General features: G+C 43.4%; 1 protein-coding gene across 4 annotated transcripts in view; it reads left to right on the top strand.

The window, feature by feature from the left end:
- The first annotated feature begins 2,120 nt into the window (after positions 1-2,120).
- The window catches only part of LOC138650247 (protein mono-ADP-ribosyltransferase PARP14-like), a 155,513-nt gene continuing 133,998 nt past the window's right edge, over positions 2,121-23,635 (top strand). Inside the window, exons 1-2 of one of the 4 annotated variants that reach the window (XM_069740625.1) lie at positions 2,121-2,346; positions 3,435-3,489. The gene's annotated coding sequence lies outside the window, so the exon portion shown is untranslated. The remainder of the gene's footprint in view (positions 2,347-3,434; positions 3,490-23,635) is intronic. The other 3 variants (XM_069740627.1, XM_069740624.1, XM_069740626.1) reach the window with 3 other exon arrangements.

The raw sequence follows: 23,635 nt of genomic DNA, 5'->3' as shown, positions 1-23,635 counted from the left end.
TGTCACCTCTCACCTAACAAAAATATTCAACCTTTCCCTCACTTCCGGTATTTTTCCCTCCTCATTTAAGCATGCCATCATACATCCATTACTTAAAAAACCATCCCTCGATCAAAACTGTGCCGCTAATTATAGACCTGTCTCTAATCTTCCCTTCATCTCTAAACTCCTCGAACGCCTGGTCCACTCCCGTCTTACCCGCTATCTCTCAGATAACTCTCTTCTCGACCCTCTTCAATCTGGCTTCCGCTCTTTACACTCTACTGAAACTGCCCTCACTAAAGTCTCTAATGACCTACTAACAGCTAAATCTAATGGTCACTACTCCATGCTAATTCTCTTGGATCTCTCTGCAGCATTCGACACTGTGGATCATCAGCTCCTCCTCACTATGCTCCGCTCCATCGGCCTCAAGGACACCGTTCTCTCCTGGTTCTCCTCCTATCTCTCTGACCGATCCTTCACTGTATGTTTTGCTAGTTCCTCCTCCTCTCACCTTCCCCTTACTGTTGGGGTTCCTCAAGGATCAGTCCTAGGCCCCCTACTCTTCTCGTTGTATACTGCCCCTATTGGACAAACAATCAGTAGATTTGGTTTCCAGTACCATCTCTATGCTGACGACACCCAATTATACACTTCTTCTCCTGATATCACACCGACCTTTTTAGAAAACACCAGTGATTGTCTTACCGCTGTCTCTAACATCATGTCCTCCCTCTATCTGAAACTAAACCTGTCAAAAACTGAACTCCTCGTGTTCTCTCCCTCTACTAACCTACCTTTGCCTGACATTGCCATCTCCGTATGCGGTTCCACCATTACTCCAAAGCAACATGCCCGCTGCCTTGGGGTCATCCTTGATTCTGACCTTTCATTCACCCCCTACATCCGATCACTGGCTCGCTCTTCTTACCTGCATCTCAAAAACATTTCTAGAATTCGCCCTTTTCTTACTTTCGACTCTGCAAAAACTCTGACTGTTTCACTTATTCATTCTCGTCTGGACTATTGTAACTCTCTACTAATCGGCCTCCCTCTTGCAAAACTCTCTCCGCTCCAATCTGTCCTGAATGCTGCAGCCAGGATCATATTCCTCACCAACCGTTACACCGATGCCTCTACCCTGTGCCAGTCATTACACTGGCTACCCATCCACTCCAGAATCCAGTACAAAACTACTACCCTCATCCACAAAGCACTCCATGGCTCAGCACCACCCTACATCTCCTTCCTGGTATCAGTCTACCACCCTACCCATGCCCTCCGCTCCGCTAATGACCTCAGGTTAGCATCCTCAATAATCAGAACCTCCCACTCCCGTCTCCAAGACTTTACACGTGCTGCGCCGATTCTTTGGAATGCACTACCTAGGTTAATACGATTAATCCCCAATCCCCACAGTTTTAAGCGTGCCCTAAAAACTCATTTGTTCAGACTGGCCCACCGCCTCAATGCATTAACCTAACGATCCCTGTGTGGCCTATTTATAATAATAAAAAAAAAAGGTTCCTCGCATCATGTTCTCATACACTTTATGCAGTATTAGCCCTCTGTGTCTGTACTGCTACATACTTAGGCAGGTAACTGGTTCATGCAGCTTTACATGAACACCAGAGCCTTACACTATAGCTGGTCCGAATAACTAATGCAATTGTTACCATCCACCTCTCGTGTCTCCCCTTTTCCCCATAGTTTGTAAGCTTGCGAGCAGGGCCCTCACTCCTCCTGGTATCTGTTTTGAACTGTGATTTCTGTTATGCTGTAATGTCTATTGTCTGTACAAGTCCCCTCTATAATTTGTAAAGCGCTGCGGAATATGTTGGCGCTATATAAATAAAAATTATTATTATTATTATTATTCAGATGTAAATCGGAAACACTCAAAGCACTTGCATTACACTCATCCGACTTTGCAGGAACAAAATAGGACCGATTTTAAAATTGCTAGTGTGACGCAAGCCTAAAATGGATAACACTTGGACAACACCCATATCAAAGTCTGATCAGAATAATTTGTCCGTTCTTCTGTGAAGAAAAATCGGTTAAGTAAATGAGGCCTCAGTGTGTGAGTGCTCCTTCCGCTGTCTGCCACAGGTTGTCGCTCTTCTCCTGCATTTGCCAGTTACTTCTCAAGCTATTTTCATTTTCAAGTATGTTTTCACTTTCACTTTCTCGGAGAACCGTGAAGCTCGGTTATGGTGAAGAAAACGTTTAATATTTTGAAGGAAATTAAATCCCTGGACTCCATGGCAAGCTTTTAGTCACTGTCAAGTACCCGGTAGTCATGATGAAGAAATAATTACTTCTATAGAATACTCTAATACAGGGCACTCATCAACTCAACTGGTATGTACATTTTGTTTTTGTCTACAGTGTGTGTCACATGTAGTGCAGAAGATGTAGTTTACTGTATGTGTCCACAATCCGGAACTAGCAGGGCTTTGGACGTAGCATACGTTCACTGCGTCCAAAGCGCTGCCTTCTATTGAACGCAGGTAAATTCGCATGTGGTCACTGAAACGTGCGGATTTACCAAATTCAATACATTCTATTGATGAAAATTGGCATGCTGCTGTCTGGAAAGAGAGCCGCATGTCAGTGTACGCCTGTGATACTTAGTGGGCATGTGAGTTCTTGAAATCCCATCCACTATGCTGTCACAGCTGGCTGCTGCAGGTTTGACACTGCATAAAAACGCAGCAATTCTTGATTGTGGGCATGTATCCTGAGATCGGTGTTAAGTACATTGTACTGCAGACTTGAAGCAGTGCCTGCTTGAATAAGATGCACCAAATTCATTAAGACCTGAGTGTCTCCTAATGAATGTGGCACATATTCCAGCTGCCAAGTTGCGACTCCCTTTTCCCAAATCTCTGGTAATTTTTCAAAAAGCTGGAGAAGCTGTTGCGTAAAACATTTGCAACGTTTGCTGTCTTTTATAAATACATGTTGTTTGAGGAATTGGTCCAGGTCCTTCATCCAGATAAGATCACGTATATACGAGGGGTCATTCAGCAGTCCATGATTTTTCTCAGACGTAAAAACTCATTCATCAGCGTTTTGGTTCTGATTTTTATCAGTGTTTGGTCTCAGTGTTTGGTCAGTGTCAGCTTTTAACATCAAAGTTTTATCAGTGATTCAGCCAGCGATTGTTCACTAATGGGGGAAAAAACTGCAAAGCTCCATTCTACTACAATGTGAATCATGGACTGCACATGGATAACAAAGTGTATGCTCTGTGATTTTCAGGGACCCATAAACTTGTATGGATAGTTTTGATCAGAGACTCGGATCAAAAACGTACATGTCTCCTTAACTTTTTGCAAACCACTCTCTCCGTGACTCACTGACGTCTGAGTTAGAGTTGAGCGAATTTTTCAAAATTCAGTTCCGATTACGATCGGCGGCTAATATTGTTTTTGCAATTTTCACAGAACACAGCCAAACGTTATTGGAGTCAATGGGAGTAGAAACTACTGAATACAATAGGTACGGAAAGTATTCATACCCCTTTAAATTTTTCACTCTTTGTTTCATTGCAGCCATTTGGTAAATTCATTTTTTTCTCATTAATGTACAATCTGCACCCCATCTTGCCTGAAAAAAAACAGAAATATAGCTCTGCACAGTGTTGGGCTGTAACAAAACACACGTTTGTGGATGTCGGGCCCTCATACTACCCTCATAGAGTCTGTTTCTGACAGTTTGAGCAGACACAGGGATAATATTGACCTGCTGGAGGTCATTTTGCAGGGCTCTGCCACTGCTCCTCCTGTTTCTCCTTGCACAAAGGAGGAGGTAGCAGGGTTGTTGCTCTCCTTCCGCCCCCTCCACGTTTCCTGATGTACTGGCCTGTCCCCTGGTATCTGCTTCATGCTCTGGACACTGTGCTAACTGACACAGCTACCCTTCTCCTTGATGAGTTGCACTACCTGAGCAACTTCAGTGGGTTGTAGACACCGCTTCATCCTTCTTTACAGTACCCACAAAGGTGAGAGAAATGACAAAATGCAAAAGTGACCAAAACAACAGCCAAATAGGATGAGAACAGAGAAATGGTTTGTGGTCACTCCCTGCAGGAGCACTCCTTTATAGAGGTTGTCTTGCTATTTGCCTATCACTTGTACATGTTGTCTGTTCCATTTGCAGAACAGGAGGAGCAATTGATTCACAATCGGTGTTGCTACAAAACTGGACAGATTGATTTCCCAGAAGTGTGGTTGACTTTGATTTACATTGTATTGTTGAAGTGTCCTGTTTATTTTTATGAGCAGTGTGTATGTGTATATATATATATATATATATATATATATATATATATATATATATATATACACAGTACAGACCAAAAGTTTGGACACACCTTCTCGTTTAAAGATTTTTCTGTATTTTCATGACTATGAAAATTGTACATTCACACTGAAGGCATCAAAACTTTGAATTAACACATGTGGAATTATATACTTAACAAAAAAGTGTGAAACAACTGAAATGATGTCGTATATTCTAGGTTCTTCAAAGTAGCCACCTTTTGCTTTGATGACTGCTTTGCACAATCTTGGCATTCTCTTGATGAGCTTCAAGAGGTAGTCACTGTGAATTGTTTTCAATTCACAGGTGTGCCTTGTCGGGTTTAATAAGTGGGATTTCTTGCCTTATAAATGGGGTTAGGACCATCAGTTGTAATGTGCAGAAGCCTGGTGGATACACAGCTGATTGTCCTACTGAATAGACTGTTAGAATTTGTATTATGGCAAGAAAAAAGCAGCTAAGTAAAGAAAAACGAGTGGCCATCATTACTTTAAGAAATGAAGGTCAGTCAGTCCGAAAAATTGAGCAAACTTTGAAAGTGTCCCCAAGTGCAGTGGCAAAAATCATCAAGCGCTACAAAGAAACTGACTCACCAAGAGTCACCTCTGCTTCTGAGGATAAGTTTATCCGAGTCACCAGACTCAGAAATCGCAGGTTGACAGCAGCTCAGATTAGAGACCAGGTCAATGCCACACAGAGTTCTAGCAGCAGACACATCTCTACAACAACTGTTAAGAGGAGACTTTGTGCAGTAGGCCTGCATAGTAAAATAGCTGCTAGGAAACCACTGCTAAGGACAGGCAACAAGCATAAGAGACTTATTTGGGCTAAAGAACACAAGGAATGAACATTAGACCAGTGGAAATCTGTGCTTTGGTCTGATGAGTCCAAATTTGAGATCTTTGGTTCCAACCACCATGTCTTTGTGCAATTCAGAAAAGGTGAACGAATGGACTCTACATGCCTGGTTCCCACTGTGAAGCATGGAGGAGGAGGTATGATGGTGTGGGGGTGCTTTGCTGGTGACACTGTTTGGAATTTATTCAAAATTGAAGGCATACTGTACCAGCATGGCTACCACAGCATCTTGCAGTGGAATGCTATTCCATCCGGTTTGCATTTAGTTGGACCATCATTTATTTTTTAACAGGACAATGACCCCAAACACAACTCCAGGCTGTGTAAGGGCTAGTTGACCAAGAAGGAGAGTGATGGGGGCTACGCCAGATGACCTGACCTGACAATCACCAGACCTGAACCCAATCGAGATGTTTTGGGGTGAGCCGGACCACAAAGTGAAGGCTAAAGGGCCAACAAGTGCTAAGCATCTCTGGGAACTCCTTCAAGATTGTTGGAAGACCATTCCCGGTGACTATGTCTTGAAGCTCATCAAGAAAATGCCAAGAGTGTGCAAAGCAGTCATCAAAGCAAAAGGTGGCTACTTTGAAGAACCTAGAATATAAGACATAATTTCAGTTGTTTCTCTTTTTTTTGTTAAGTATATAATTCCACATGTGTTATAATTCATAGTTTTGATGCCTTCAGTGTGAATGTACAATTTTCGTAGTCATGAAAATACAGAAAAATCTTTAAATAAGTAGGTGTGTCCAAACTTTTGGTCTGTACTGTATATATATATACAGTGGGGCAAAAAAGTATTTAGTCAGTCAGCAATAGTGCAAGTTCCACCACTTAAAAAGATGAGAGGCGTCTGTAATTTACATCATAGGTAGACCTCAACTATGGGAGACAAACTGAGAAAAAAAAATCCAGAAAATCACATTGTCTGTTTTTTTAACATTTTATTTGCATATTATGGTGGAAAATAAGTATTTGGTCAGAAACAAAATTTCATCTCAATACTTCGTAATATATCCTTTGTTGGCAATGACAGAGGTCAAACGTTTTCTGTAAGTCTTCACAAGGTTGCCACACACTGTTGTTGGTATGTTGGCCCATTCCTCCATGCAGATCTCCTCTAGAGCAGTGATGTTTTTGGCTTTTCGCTTGGCAACACGGACTTTCAACTCCCTCCAAAGGTTTTCTATAGGGTTGAGATCTGGAGACTGGCTAGGCCACTCCAGGACCTTGAAATGCTTCTTACGAAGCCACTCCTTCGTTGCCCTGATGGTGTGCTTTGGATCATTGTCATGTTGAAAGACCCAGCCACGTTTCATCTTCAATGCCCTTGCTGATGGAAGGAGGTTTGCACTCAAAATCTCACGATACATGGCCCCATTCATTCTTTCATGTACCCGGATCAGTCGTCCTGGCCCCTTTGCAGAGAAACAGCCCCAAAGCATGATGTTTCCACCACCATGCTTTACAGTAGGTATGGTGTTTGATGGATGCAACTCAGTATTCGTTTTCCTCCAAACACGACAAGTTGTGTTTCTACCAAACAGTTCCAGTTTGGTTTCATCAGACCATAGGACATTCTCCCAAAACTCCTCTGGATCATCCAAATGCTCTCTAGCAAACTTCAGACGGGCCCGGACATGTACTGGCTTAAGCAGTGGGACACGTCTGGCACTGCAGGATCTGAGTCCATGGTGGCATAGTGTGTTACTTATGGTAGGCCTTGTTACATTGGTCCCAGCTCTCTGCAGTTCATTCACTAGGTCCCCCCGCGTGGTTCTGGGATTTTTGCTCACCGTTCTTGTGATCATTCTGACCCCACGGGGTGGGATTTTGCGTGGAGCCCCAGATCGAGGGAGATTATCAGTGGTCTTGTATGTCTTCCATTTTCTAATTATTGCTCCCACTGTTGATTTCTTCACTCCAAGCTGGTTGGCTATTGCAGATTCAGGCTTCCCAGCCTGGTGCAGGGCTACAATTTTGTTTCTGGTGTCCTTTGACAGCTCTTTGGTCTTCACCATAGTGGAGTTTGGAGTCAGACTGTTTGAAGGTGTGCACAGGTGTCTTTTTATACTGATAACAAGTTTAAACAGGTGCCATTACCACAGGTAATGAGTGGAGGAAAGAGGAGACTCTTAAAGAAGAAGTTACAGGTCTGTGAGAGCCAGAAATCTTGATTGTTTGTTTCTGACCAAATACTTATTTTCCACCATACAGTGTGGCAAAAAAGTATTTAGTCAGTCAGCAATAGTGCAAGTTCCACCACTTAAAAAGATGAGAGGCGTCTGTAATTTACATGATAGGTAGACCTCAACTATGGAAGACAAACTGAGAAAAAAAAATCCAGAAAATCACATTGTCTGTTTTTTTATCATTTTATTTGCATATTATGGTGGAAAATAAGTATTTGGTCAGAAACAAACAATCAAGATTTCTGGCTCTCACAGACCTGTAACTTCTTCTTTAAGAGTCTCCTCTTTCCTCCACTCATTACCTGTGGTAATGGCACCTGTTTAAACTTGTTATCAGTATAAAAAGACACCTGTGCACACCCTCAAACAGTCTGACTCCAAACTCCACTATGGTGAAGACCAAAGAGCTGTCAAAGGACACCAGAAACAAAATTGTAGCCCTGCACCAGGCTGGGAAGACTGAATCTGCAATAGCCAACCAGCTTGGAGTGAAGAAATCAACAGTGGGAGCAATAATTAGAAAATGGAAGACATACAAGACCACTGATAATCTCCCTCGATCTGGGGCTCCACGCAAAATCCCACCCCGTGGGGTCAGAATGATCACAAGAACGGTGAGCAAAAATCCCAGAACCACGCGGGGGGACCTAGTGAATGAACTGCAGAGAGCTGGGACCAATGTAACAAGGCCTACCATAAGTAACACACTACGCCACCATGGACTCAGATCCTGCAGTGCCAGACGTGTCCCACTGCTTAAGCCAGTACATGTCCGGGCCGGTCTGAAGTTTGCTAGAGAGCATTTGGATGATCCAGAGGAGTTTTGGGAGAATGTCCTATGGTCTGATGAAACCAAACTGGAACTGTTTGGTAGAAACACAACTTGTCGTGTTTGGAGGAAAAGGAATACTGAGTTGCATCCATCAAACACCATACCTACTGTAAAGCATGGTGGTGGAAACATCATGCTTTGGGGTTGTTTCTCTGCAAAGGGGCCAGGACGACTGATCCGGGTACATGAAAGAATGAATGGGGCCATGTATCGTGAGATTTTGAGTGCAAACCTCCTTCCATCAGCAAGGGCATTGAAGATGAAACGTGGCTGGGTCTTTCAACATGACAATGATTCAAAGCACACCGCCAGGGCAACGAAGGAGTGGCTTCGTAAGAAGCATTTCAAGGTCCTGGAGTGGCCTAGCCAGTCTCCAGATCTCAACCCTATAGAAAACCTTTGGAGGGAGTTGAAAGTCCGTGTTGCCAAGCGAAAAGCCAAAAACATCACTGCTCTAGAGGAGATCTGCATGGAGGAATGGGCCAACATACCAACAACAGTGTGTGGCAACCTTGTGAAGACTTACAGAAAACGTTTGACCTCTGTCATTGCCAACAAAGGATATATTACAAAGTATTGAGATGAAATTTTGTTTCTGACCAAATACTTATTTTCCACCATAATATGCAAATAAAATGATAAAAAAACAGACAATGTGATTTTCTGGATTTTTTTTTCTCAGTTTGTCTCCCATAGTTGAGGTCTACCTATGATGTAAATTACAGACGCCTCTCATCTTTTTAAGTGGTGGAACTTGCACTATTGCTGACTGACTAAATACTTTTTTGCCCCACTGTATATATATATATATATATACAGTTGTTCTCAAAAGTTTACATACCTCGGCAGAATTTTTACTTTCTTGGACTTTTTTTCAGAGAATATGAATGATAACACCAAAACTTTTTCTCCACTCATGGTTAGTGGTTGGGTGAAGCCATTTATTGTCAAACTACTGTGTTTTCTCTTTTTAAATCATAATGACAACCCAAAACATCCAAATGGACTACCCCTGTTGAAGCTACATTTGGTAGCTACACGCATTGGGTTCAAGTTCCTTACACATCTCAGTATATACTTGAATGTCCCTTTTGGTATTATCTGTAATTATGTCATGTACAGTGTAGGAAAGACTAAGTGTAACACGAAGGGATGAAGGGAAGGGAGCCCAACACTAGGGAAGGGGTGAGTGGGGACCCCTAGGCAAATCTAAAGTCACCTATCTGCATCTATCGCTGAGGAGGAACTGAATCCCTGCCTGAACCTGGCAATAAGCCCTGCTTAGGGAAGGACGGGGTAAGCACTAGTCAATTCCCACTACAACTAAAGACAGCTGGGTTAGACAAACAAGGGGAACTCTTATCTTGAGTAGACTCAGAGAGGTAACACAGATGTCCTCCAGCAGCATCAAAGAGGAAGATAGCCGACTGCTGTAGCTCCAAGCCTCAACAGGGGAAAATGGAAGTATCACCGGCGATTTCCAGAAGCAGACAGTAAGTCTATAAACACCCACTCTAGGTGTGTCAGTTAGAGCCAGGGGGAGGTTGTCACTGGTTCAAAGACTCAGAAGGACTAGGAAGGTGTCCGCAAAGCCGACCGCAGAGACATTCTGCAGCCAGATGCTGTGCGACTGTCTGCAGCCTCTGATACACCCCTGACAAGGTATTCATAAATTGATTGCTTTTGCACTTCACACTGACCCCTGTCCATACTAAACCCCTCTTCACTCTGTCCCTCATTCTTCCCCATCTCCATACTGAGCCTCCTTTTCACATTATACCCCTCATGCTGCCCCTTTTCTGTACTGAGCCTCTCATATTTCCCTATCTTAATACAGAGCCCCTTATACTGCCTCGTCTCCATGCTGCCCTTCTCTCCATAGTGAGTCCCACATGCTACCTCTTTATACAGAGAGCTCACTTTTCTGTCTCTTCTCTTCACTGAGACAACCACACGGCCCTTACACTTTACTTAACCCCCATGCTGTCTCTTATCCATAGTGAGCCCCCAAACTGCCTCTACTCCATAATAAGCCCCACCATGCTTTCTTTTCTCCATAATAAGCCCCTTACGCTGCCTCTTCTCCATACTGCGCCCCCATGCTGCCTCTGCTGCATATTGAGTCCCTCCACTCCAGCTCTTTTCCATATTCAGACTCCCCATGCTGACTCTTTTCATCATACTGAGTTAATGTGCTTATTAGTTAGCCTTTCAAAGGATAGCATCAGGCGCACCCACTGATGAGCACCAGATGATATGCTTAGATGCAAAGGAGTGCCAATAAACAGGCACATGCACCATGCAACTTAGTTTGTACACCTGACCTGCATCTCTACAGGTCAAAACACATGTGTACACTGTGCCATAGGACTGCCGTAGCTACCCTTCAACATTTGATATTCATTTGCTATGCTATGGGTGAAGTGAATGAGCCATGTGAGTAGCATTATGCGAATTGCAACCGTTGTCGCAGGCTGTTTGACCGAAACGTCAATAATTTTCTGAAGTTACAATAGACATTGTTTTCTTTCTCTTCTTCCTTCTGAGTGCCAAGTTTTCATCTTTCCACAGCATTAATGAGACCTAGTCAGTATCACAAATAAACATTTACATCCAGATACCTTATAAGTGACATCTTCTCTGTATCGTTCATTCTTTTCTTCTCCATCTTGTCTAAATGCCATGATGACGTTTCCCATCCACAGCTCTTTTCTGCATTCTCCGTCTTTTGTATCACATCCCCACATCGTGTCCTAAAAAATAACAGTGTTATTAAAATGCTCCTGAGTAAAAACATCTGCCTACACTAAGCCCTAAATAAGCCTTCTAATGTATATGGCCTCAACACTGTCCACCTTAATGAAAGATAACCACCCCACTGTCCACCATTATCAGCTATAACCGTCACACCATTTGTCCTTATGAACCATGACCTACACCATGGCTGTCCCCTCTCCACTGGTTTCCCTTACACTCTCTATAGCTCCACATTGCCCCCCTGCCAAGATAATCTCTCTCAATACTGTCCCCTCATTTCAAGCTGCCCGATTTCCATATGCATTCCATGCCCTCTCTTCACACAATTCCCAAAAACTGCCCACCACGTTGTCCTCTCCAAACTGTACCCTCCTCACACTGTACCCCTACATGTTATGATAGTCACCACAGCGCCCACACAATATGATATGCATAACAGCCCCCCACTCTGCAGTTTGATGTTCACTACAGTCCCCATTATATAGTATGATGGCCACCACAGCATGCAATACAGTATTATGACTCCCCAGCCCCTGATACAGTATAATGGCCCCCATAGTACCCCACACAGTATGATATCCACCATAGCAACCCTATTTACTGTATGAAATTACCACAGTCCCCTGTACTGTATAGGGATACAGTATAATGCCCCCAAAACCCCTCATATAATATGTTCCCACATCGTAGGTATAATATCCCCCACAGATGCCCATATACAGTAATATGATGTCCCCCATTCTGTGGCCAAATAATGAGAACATTTTTTAAAAAAAAAAAAGCTTATACTCTCTGTAAGGCATCGGTAGTAGCAAAGTACGTAGTGAAGAGGCAGTGACCCACAAAGTTCCAACACAATAGTCTCTTAATGTGTTTCCTCACAGCATTAAAGTCCAATTCACACAAATACATATAAATTCAGTGTATATTATCAGTGTTCAGTTCACACCAGTTCATAGCAATACATATCATATGGCTTTTAGATTGCAGTCCCTAAACAGGACAGACTTCCCTTGTCCAGTTTCCCTGGGCGACCACATGCCATATTACAGTCTCCATATACACAGCCTCATATGTTGCAGACTCTACACACGCCAGCCCTCTCTGACTAGTTCTCGTGGGTGTCCTGCATTACTGTATCACAGTCTCTTACAGTCTCTTTACTCACACAGCCGTACACAGTCCAGGATATCCTCCGGATAGCAGCCGGGCACCATATTTACCTGTTTGCAATCGTTACACATGCTAGTCCTCTTTCGGGCACAGGACATCCTCCTCCGGGCACAGGACTTTCCACATCCGACTCCTTCAGGCACAGGACATCCACCTCCGGGCACAGGACTGTCCACATCTGAGACCAGTACCATGGACGACTTGCATCGCTGTATACGCTGCGGGTGCCAGGCTATTCAGCTGCCCTGGGTGCCGGCTTCACTGGCCTGTGCCTCCATGCACTCAGCCAGCGCTCTGCAGTCCTCTGCTCTGCACACCAGCACACACACCTGACACACCCATACCTCTTACTGCAGGGCTTTTAACACATACAAACCTGTGGCCTTCAGCCACATGGAAAACCCGGATCGGAAATCCATGACTCCCATGCACACCTATGGATTTCATCCGTCTGCATGCACAACTGTTATGATCTGGTGGCCTAGGAGCAGCATGAGACGTACTCTGGAGAAGATGGTACCTGTACTGACCGCAAACCCTGAACTTAGCAGCGCAACTAGAAGTAGCCGTGGGGGGTACCTAACACTCCCTAGACCCCTCGACACAGCCTAAGAACTAACTTCCCCTAAAGACAGAAACGGGAAAACTATCTTGCCTCAGAGAAAATCCCCAAAGGATAGACAGCCCCCCACAAATATTGACCGTGAGAGGAGAGGGAAATAACATACGCAGACATGAAATCAGGATTTAGCATAGGAGGCCATACTAGCTAAAAAGAAAGAAAAGGACAGAGTACTATGCGGTCAGTATTAAAACACTAGAAAATATCCACCACAGAAAATACAAATCACCACATCTGACTAAACACATGGAGGGTATATCTGCATCTCCAGAGACACAGCTTGGCTGCAAAAAGTACTTCACAGACAAAGCTGGACAAGACAAAACATGAAAATGCACAGAACTATAAGGTCCACAGCAGGTGGACAGCAAAAACAAAGCCAGAACTTATCTTTGTTGAAATGAACAGCAGAACAGGAGAGACCAGGTATGGATGTGAATCCTCCAAACAATGCACAACTGGCACTGACTAAAGGATAAAGCAGGACTAAATAGCCCAGCCCAAATTGCAAAAAATAGATACACCTGATAAATGCTGCGATCCAACTACTGCAGCACTACCACTCATAACCACCAGAGGGAGCCCAAGAGCAGAATTCACTACAGTACCCCCCCTTGAGGAGGGGTCACCGAACCCTCACCAGAGCCCCCAGGCCGATTAGGACGAGCCAAATGAAAGGCACGAACCAAATCGTCAGCATGAACATCGGAGGCAATAACCCAAGAATTATCCTCCTGGCCATAACCCTTCCATTTGACCAGATACTGAAGCTTCCGCCTCGAAAAACGAGAATCCAAAATCTTCGCAACCACATACTCCAACTCCCCATCAATCAACATCGGGGCTGGAGGATCAACAGAGGGAACAACGGGCACCACATACTTCCGCAACAAAGATCTATGGAACACATTATGGATGGAAAAAGAGGCTGGAAGGGCCAAACGAAAAGACACTGGGTTGATAATCTCAGAAATCCTATAAGGACCAATAAACCGAGGCTTGAACTTAGGGGAAGAAACCTTCATAGGAACATGACGGGAAGACAACCAGACCAAATCCCCAACCCGAAGCCGGGAACCAACACACCGACGACGGTTAGCAAAACGCTGAGCCTCCTCCTGAGACAACACCAAATTGTCCACCACATGAGCCCAAATCTGCTGCAGCCTGTCAACCACAGAATCCACACCAGGACAATCAGAAGGCTCAACCTACCCTGAAGAAAAACGAGGATGAAAACCAAAATTACAAAAAAAAGGCGAAACAAAGGTAGCCGAACTAGCCCGATTATTAAGGGCAAACTCGGCCAATGGCAAGAAAGCCACCCAATCATCCTGATCAGCAGATACAAAGCATCTCAAATAAGTTTCCAAAGTCTGATTATTTCACTCGGTCTGGCCATTTGTCTGAGGATGAAATGCGGAAGAAAAAGACAAATCAATGCCCAGCCTAGCACAAAAGGCCCGCCAAAACCTAGAAACAAACTGGGAACCTCTATCGGACACAATATTCTCCGGAATGCCATGCAAACGAACCACATGCTGAAAAAACAATGGAACCAAATCAGAAGAGGAAGGCAATTTAGGCAAAGGTACCAAATGAACCATCTTAGAAAACCGGTCACAAACCACCCAGATAACCAAAATCCTCTGGGAAACCAGAAGATCTGAAATAAAATCCATAGAAATATGCGTCCAAGGTCTCTCAGGGACCGGCAAAGGCAGAAGCAACCCACTAGCGCGGGAACAGCAAGGCTTAGCCCGCGCACAAATCCCACAGGACTGCACAAAAAAGAACGCACTTCCCGCGACAAAGAAGGCCACCAAAAGGACCTACCAACCAAATCTCTGGTACCAAAAATCCCAGGATGGCCAGCCAACACAACAATGAACCTCAGAAATCACTTTACTAGTCCATCTATCAGGAACAAACAGTTTCCCCACTGGACAGCGGTCATGTTTATTAGCCTGAAATTCCTGAAGAACCCGTCGTAAATCAGGGGAGATGGCAGAAAGAACCACCCCTTCCTTCAGAATGCCGACCGGCTCAAGAACCCCAGGGGAATCAGGAAAAAAACTCCTAGAGAGGGCATCCGCCTTAACATTCTTAGTACCAGGAATGTACGAGACCACAAAATCAAAACGGGAGAAAAACAGGGACCATCGAGCCTGTCTAGGATTCAATCGTTTGGCAGACTCAAGGTAAATCAGATTCTTATGATCGATCAGGACCACAATACGGTGCTTGGCCCCCTCAAGCCAATGACGCCACTCCTCAAATGCCCACTTCATAGCCAACAACTCCCTATTGCCGACATCATAATTGCGTTCCGCAGGCGAAAACTTCCGAGAAAAGAAGGCACACGGTTTCATCAAGGAACCATCAGAATTCCTCTGAGACAAAACGGCCCCTGCCCCAATCTCAGACGCGTCAACCTCAACCTGAAATGGAAGAGAAACATCCGGCTGACGCAACACAGGAGCAGAAGTAAATCTGCATTTAAGCTCCTGAAAGGCAGAAACAGCCGCAGAGGACCAATTCGTCACATCAGCGCCTTTCTTCGTCAAATCGGTCAGAGGTTTAACCACACTGGAGAAGTTGGCAATAAAACGACGATAAAAATTAGCAAAACCCAAGAATTTCTGAAGGCTCTTCACAGATGTGGGCTGAGTCCAATCATGAATGGCCTGAACCCTAACCGGATCCATTTCTATAGATGAGGGAGAAAAAATGAAGCCCAAAAAAGAAACCTTCTGCACTCCAAAGAGGCACTTCGACCCCTTCACAAACAAAGCATTATTACGGAGGATCTGAAATACCATCCTGATCTGTTTCACATGAGACTCCCAATCATTGGAAAAAATCAAAATATCATCCAAATATACAACCATGAATTTATCAAGATAACTCTGAAAGATATCATGCATGAAGGATTGGAACACAGGTGGGGCATTAGAGAGTCCGAATGGCATCACAAGGTATTCAAAATGGCCTTCGGGCGTATTAAATGCAGTTTTCCATTCGTCACCCTGTTTAATACGAATAAGATTATATGCCCCTCGAAGGTCAATCTTAGTAAACCAGCTAGCCCCCTTAATCCTAGCAAACAAATCAGTAAGCAAAGGCAAAGGGTATTGAAATTTGACCGTGATCTTATTCAAGAGGTGATAATCAATACACGGTCTCAAGGAGCCATCCTTCTTGGCAACAAAAAAAAACCTGCTCCCAATGGTGAAGAAGATGGCCGAATATGCCCCTTCTCCAAAGACTCCTTAATATAGCTCCGCATGGCGGCATGTTCTGGCACAGACAGGTTGAAAAGTCGTACCTTAGGGAATCAAGTCAATAGCACAATCATAGTCCCTATGTGGTGGAAGGGAACTGGATTTGGGCTCATCGAATACATCCTGGAAATCTGACAAAAACTCAGGAATTTCAGAAGAGGGGGAAGAGGAAATTGACATCAAAGGAACGTGAACATAAACCCCCTGACAACCCCAACTAGTCACAGACATAGATTTCTAATCTAACACCGGATTATGTAGCTGTAACCATGGAAAACCCAGCACAATATCATCATGCAAATTATGCAACACCAGAAAACGACAATCTTCCTAATGGGCTGGCGCCATGTGCATGGTCAGCTGTGTCCAAAACTGAGGTTTATTTTAAAGCCAACAGTGTAGCATCAATCCCCCTTAAAGGAATAGGGTTCTGCAAAGGCTGCAAGGGGAAACCACAACGTCTGGCAAATTCTAAGTCCATTAAGTTCAGAGCGGCGCCTAAATCCACAAATGCCATGACAGAAAATGACGATAATGAGCAGATCAAGGTCACAGATAACAAAAATTTAGGTTGTACAGTACTGATGATAACAGAACTAGCGATTCTCTTTGTACGCTTAGGGCAATCAGAAATAACATGAGCAGAATCGCCGCAGTAAAAACACAACCTATTCTGACGCCTAAATCCTTGTCGTTCAGCTCTGGACAAAATCCTATCACACTGCATAGGCTCAGGGCTCCGCTCGGAGGACAACGCCACAGTGTGCACAACTCTGCGCTCGCGCAAGCGCCGATCAATCTGAGTGGCCAGAGACATAGAATCACTCAGACCAGCAGGCGTGGGGAACCCCACCATAACATCTTTAACGGATTCAGAAAGACCCTTTCTGAAAATTGCCGCCAAGGCATCCTCATTCCATTTAGTCAGTACAGACCATTTTCTAAATTTCTGGCAAAACGATTCTGCCTATTCTTGACCCTGACACAAGGCCAACAAGATCTTCTCAGCTTGATCCACAGAATTAGGCTCATCATACAATAACCCTAATGCTTCAAAGAAAGAATCAACATTAAGCAAAGCAGGATTGCCAGATTCCAGGGAAAATGCCCAATCCTGTGGGTCACCACGCAGCAGGGATATGATGATTTTAACCTGCTGAATGGGATCACCAGAGGACCGGGGTCTCAATGCAAAAAACGGTTTACAGTTATTTTTGAAACTCAAAAATTTGGATCTGTCACCAAAAAATAAATCAGGAGTGGGAATCTTAGGTTCTAAGGCAGAAGTCTGAATAATATAATCTGAAATACCCTGTACCTTAGCAGCAAGCTGATCCACCCGAGAAACTAACTCCTGAACATTCATGTTATTACTAGGTTCCGTAGCCACCCAGAGATTAAGAGGGAAGAAAAGACAAAACAGGCTAAGGAAAAAAAAAATGGTTCAAAACCTTTCCTCCCTTCTTCTGAGATGCAATTAACTCATTGTTGGCCAGTTGTACTGTTATGATCTGGTGGCCTAGGAGCAGCATGAGACGTACTCTGGAGAAGGTGGTACCTGTACTGACAGCAAACCCTGAACTTAGCAGCGCAACTAGAAGTAGCCGTGGGGGGTACCTAACACTCCCTAGACCCCTCAACACAGCCTAAGAACTAATTTCCCCTAAAGACAGAAACGGGAAAACTATCTTGCCTCAGAGAAAATCCCCAAAGGATAGACAGCCCCCCACAAATATTGACCCGAGAGGAGAGGGAAATAACATACGCAGACATGAAATCAGGATTTAGCATAGGAGGCCATACTAGCTAAAAAGAAAGAAAAGGACAGAGTACTATGCAGTCAGTATTAAAACACTAGAAAATATCCACCACAGAAAATACAAATCACCACATCTGACTAAACACATGGAGGGTATATCTGCATCTCCAGAGACACAGCTTGGCTGCAAAAAATCCTTCACAGACAAAGCTGGACAAGACAAAACATGAAAATGCACAGAACTATAAGGTCCACAGCAGGTGGACAGCAAAAACAAAGCCAGAACTTATCTTTGTTGAAATGAACAGCAGAACAGGAGAGACCAGGTATGGATGTGAATCCTCCAAAAACAATGGACAACTGGCACTGACTAAAGGATAAAGCAGGACTAAATAGCCCAGCCCAAATTGCAAAAAATAGATACACCTGATAAATTCTGCGATCCAACTACCGCAGCACTACCACTCATAACCACCAGAGGGAGCCCAAGAGCAGAATTCACAACACACAACCTGGGGAGAACACACAGCGACCCTTACCTGTGACATGAGTCACTGCCTCACATCTCCTAATCCAGGCTCCCCATCCATTGTTCCACCATCTCCTCATCTATCTAGTACATCAGTGGGCTGATGTGCCCAGCATGGCACTGTCTCCAAAAAATTAACACCACAGATAACACAATGATAACTCTGATTACAGGTAATGCAGTAGATGTCACCTGTAGTCCTATGTAACACCACAGATAAGACAGTGATAACTCAGTTAGAACTGAAAATGACGTCTACTACATTATCTGTACTCAGAGTAAGGGTACCGTCACACAGTGCAATTTTGATCGCTACGACGGCACGATTCGTGACGTTCGAACGATATAGTTACGAGATCGCAGTGTCTGACACGCTCCTGCGATCAGGGACCCCGCTGAGAATCGTACGTCGTAGCAGATCGTTTGAAACTTTCTTTCGTCATCTAGTGTCCCGCTGTGGCGGCATGATTGCATGGTGTAACATATATCGTATACGATGTGCGCATAGTAACCAACAGCTTCTACATCGCACATACGTCATGAAATTATCGCTCCAGCGTCGTAGATTGCAAAGTGTGACAGCAGTCTACGACGCTGGAGCGATATTGTTACAACGCTGGAGCGTCACGGATCGTACCGTCGTAGCGATGAAAATTGCACTGTGTGACGGTACCCTAAGCACTGTGTTATCTGTGGTGCTACATAGGACTGTAGGTGACATCCACTACATAATCTGTACTCCGCACTATCACTGTGATATTTATGGTGTTACACAGGACTGCAGGTGACATCTACTACATTATCTCTACTATGTAACACCACAGATAATATAGTGGTAATTGGATATGGGGATGCCTACCCTGCGATCTACATCTCGTCTCGGCCCTGAACTAATTTTTTTTAACTATTTTAAAAAAGTAAGTACTTTTGTCATTTATATGTACTTAAACATTTCCTACCATTCCCTAATATTTTTTTCATTTCAGATGACGTTTCGTTTGCGTCTCCTAGCATGCTCTCTGAAACTTCAAACCAATCATGAGGATGGGGCTATGGTCACTTTTTTAAACTCTTACAGTAAATGAAGCCCCATATAAATACCTTTTATATAGATTCTTTTCAATTTGCAGCACTGTAAATCCTGAGAATATACCGGTACTTTTATAGAGTAATTTTATCAGTATTTTTATGTTCCAACAACACGGGGCGTAAGCAAAGACAATATAATAGTTGAATATCCGGACTGGAAACAGTCATATTTAGGCCAAAAGGCATATTTTGTTCTTGGAAATACAAAGTGTCAACTAAGAATAATATAGGTAAAGGAAAATGTTTTATGATGTCATATTGTCCAATTTTCAATAGGATGTGCAACAAATGAATGCTTGATATATATATATATATATACAGTACAGACCAAAGTTTGGACACACCTTCTCATTTAAAGATTTTTCTGAATTTTCATGACTATGAAAATTGTACATTGACACTCAAGGCATCAAAACTATGAATTAACACATGTGGAATTATATACCTAACAAAAAAGTGTGAAACAACTGAAAATATGTCTTATATTTTAGGTTGTTCAAAGTAGCCACCTTTTGCTTTGATGACTGCTTTGCACACTCTTGGCATTCTCTTGATGAGCTTCAAGAGGAAGTCACCGGGAATGGCTTTCACTTCACAGGTGTGCCCTATCAGGTTTAATAAGTGGGATTTCTTGCCTTATAAATGGGGTTGGGACCATCAGTTGTGTTGAGCAGAAGTCTGGTGGATACACAGCTGATAGTACTACTGAATAGACTGTTAGAATTTGTATTATGGCAAGAAAAAAGCAGCTAAGTAAAGAAAGACGAGTGGCCATCATTACTTTAAGAAATGAAGGTCAGTCAGTCCGAAAAATTGGGCAAACTTTGAAAGTGTCCCCAAGTGCAGTGGCAAAAACCATCAAGTGCTACAAAGAAACTGGCTCACATGAGGACCGCCCCAGGAAAGGAAGACCAAGAGTCACCTCTGCTTCTGAGGATAAGTTTATCTGAGTCACCAGTCTCAGAAATCGCAGGTTAACAGCAGCTCAGATTAGGGACCAGATTAATGCCACACAGAGTTCTAGCAGCAGACACATCTCTACAACAACTGTTAAGAGGAGACTTTGTGCAGCAGGCCTTCATGGTAAAATAGCTGCTAGGAAACCACTGCTAAGGACAGACAAGAAGCAGAAGAGACTTGTTTGGACTAAAGAACACAAGGAATGGACATTAGACCAGTGGAAATCTGTGCTTTGGTCTGATGAGTCCAAATTTGAGATCTTTGGCTCCAACCACCGTGTCTTTGTGCGACGCAGAAAAGGTGAACGGATGGACTCTACATGCCTGGTTCCCACCGTGAAGCATGGAGGAGGAGGTGTGATGGTGTGAGGGTGCTTTGCTGGTGACACTGTTGGGGATTTATTCAAAATTGAAGGCATACTGAACCAGCATGGCTACCAAAGCATCTTGCAGCGGCATGCTATTCCATCCAGTTTGCGTTTAGTTGGACCATCATTTATTTTTCAACAGAACAATGACCTCCAGGCTATGTAAAGGCTATTTGACCAAGAAGGAGAGTGATGGGGTGCTACGCCAGATGACCTGACCTCCACAGTCACCAGACTTGAACCCAATCGAGATGGTTTGGGGTGAGCTGGACCGCAGAGTGAAGGCAAAAGGGCCAACAAGTGCTAAGCATCTCTGGGAACTCCTTCAAGATTGTTGGAAGACCATTTCTGGTGACTACCTCTTGAAGCTCATCAAGAGAATGCCAAGAGTGTGCAAAGCAGTCATCAAAGCAAAAGGTGGCTACTTTGAAGAACCTAGAATATAAGACATTTTTTCAGTTGTTTCACACTTTTTTGTTAAGTATATAATTCCACATGTGTTAATTCATAGTTTTGATGCCTTCAGTGTGAATTTACAATTTTCATAGTCATGAAAATACAGAAAAACCTTTAAATGAGAAGGTGTGTCCAAACTTTTGGTCTGTACTGTATGTATATATATATATATATATATATATATATATATATATATATATATACTGGAATGTAATCAAGAGGAAGATGGATAGTCATCAAACATAGAAGGACTGATTACATTGTTGTACCAGGAGTGGCATAAGGTCACCCAAAAGCAATGATGTGGAAAACTGATGGAAAGCATGTCAAGACGCACTAAAGCTGTGATTAAGAATCATGGTTATTCTACAAAATATTGATTTCTAATCTCTTCCTGAGTTAAACCACTAGTATTGTTTCTAAATGATTATGAACTTGTTTTTTTTTTTTTTTGCATTATTTGAGGTCTGCAAGCAATGCATTTTTTTGTTATTTTGACCATTTCTCATTTTAAAAAAATAAATACAAAATTTATTGCTTTGAACATGGGAAACGTTGTCAGTAGTTTATAGAATAAATGAACAATTTCCATTTTACTCAAAAATATACCTATGTGGCACCCCATGAGTTCTGATACCACATTGGTGCTGCCTTCCTCTCAGGGAGGATAGTGCCATGCCTGGAGACTGGAGGGATCCCTTTGGCAGGTAATCTCACATGCAACACTTTCTGACTCCAGGCCTGAAGGGGGGCTCTAAACCTGTTTCAAGGGGAACTTCCCCAGATACATCCTGGTCTGGAGGAGGAGTCAGTTAGTCTGGTGCACACAAGCAGAGAGTTGACAGTTGGTAGCAGACAGTGAAGGAGCACAGAAAGACTTAGGAGCTAGAGGATGCCTGCGACTGGGCCTCTCTAAGCTGAGCGCAGAAACCGGACACCGGGAGCCCGAGGACGTGAGGAACTACAGGTCCCACGGCAGAATCGGATGGCAGGAAACTAAAAGGGACTTGCCCACACAATACCAGAGGTACAGAAGCAATCAGAGCCCAGAGTCACCGTAGACAGAGACCCCAAAGAGACGGCTCAAGTTGCCTGACATGCAGGTACTGTCCCTGGACAGGGGAAGAAAGAGGACCTTGTTAGGTAACTACAGGAAGCAAGGGACTACAGACCAGCGCATAGTGGAAGGCTCCCAAACTGACCTGTCAAAGGGATTTCCACTTGTCTTCAGGCTGCCTGGACTCCATCTTTACCTGTTGCCGGTATCCTGGACTGAGGCTGCTTAACACCGGTAAACCAGGTAAAAACTGCAACCCTGTGTCCTCCATTTATTCGCCGGCATTCACCATCCCTGCCAAACACACCGGGAGCCCTGGGGACCCCGATTAACCTGTGGGAAGTGACACCATCTTTGCTGCAGCACCGTCGCCCCCAGAGGACCCCTTTAAGCAGCGTCAGTCACCTCTGACCGAAAACCATAGTTGGCGTCACAAACTTTCATTATTTCCACAACCCCTTTAAAGACCGTCCTTTTTACTTGGGCGCCCAGGGCCACGGACCGGGTCGCTACCACTGTGACCACCCCTTTAATTGCCACCGGACCCGATACCGTGTATCCCTACTGCCTTGACAGGCGACTCACCTATAAAGAGAAAAATCAGACAAACTTTTTGCAGTGGTCTCTTAATTTTTGCCAGAGCTGTATATATAACATTTGTTAACATTTGTTAACATTAGTTAAAACTAGAGTGCCAAAAGACAATTTATACTCATAGGTCATTACACTATGGGGGTCTTCTTTCCCAAATGGGGTAATTTTAGTTTTCTATTTTATGGTGAGACACCACGGGATCTCAGCTAAAGCAATATGGTCATCTTTAGATCCTAACAGCAGGGATAGGAAAATGTTTTGTGAGGCAATTTTGAGCAATCAACAATGGTTTGTACAACATATGATCATAACTTTTTAATATCATATTCAATTTTTAAAATTATATTTTCATTCTTAAATTTGACATCTTTAAATGTATTTTAGATCATATACAGGTTTAAAAGAAATAGCATACACCGAAATATTTGGTATCCATGTAAGTAGAACAAAGAAATAAATCTAGAGGTGTAAAAAAAAGTAAATCTTATAAATATTTGGCTGTTACTCGTGAAATTAAAGGAAACTGTGATTTGATTAAGGAAATAATATATACATTATGGCACCAGAAGATAGCAGTATTTCTCCTGAAAAATGGACACACAAAAAAGAACATATTTACGGGGATACATACAATTTATAGAAAGTTACAACTCGCTAAATAAAGACATGGTAAAATTACTATTTTTTGGCCATTAAAGGCCAGAATACAAGCAAGGGGAAGTGGTTAAAAAAGTCACAATTCGTGCAATTATTTTCTTAGTTTTAAACAATACATTCTCATTTGTTTCCACCAAT

This window comes from Ranitomeya imitator, chromosome 1 (assembly GCF_032444005.1).
Source record: "Ranitomeya imitator isolate aRanImi1 chromosome 1, aRanImi1.pri, whole genome shotgun sequence".
NCBI classification, from domain to species: Eukaryota; Metazoa; Chordata; class Amphibia; order Anura; family Dendrobatidae; genus Ranitomeya; species Ranitomeya imitator.
This window is presented reverse-complemented; position numbering and strand designations above follow the sequence as displayed.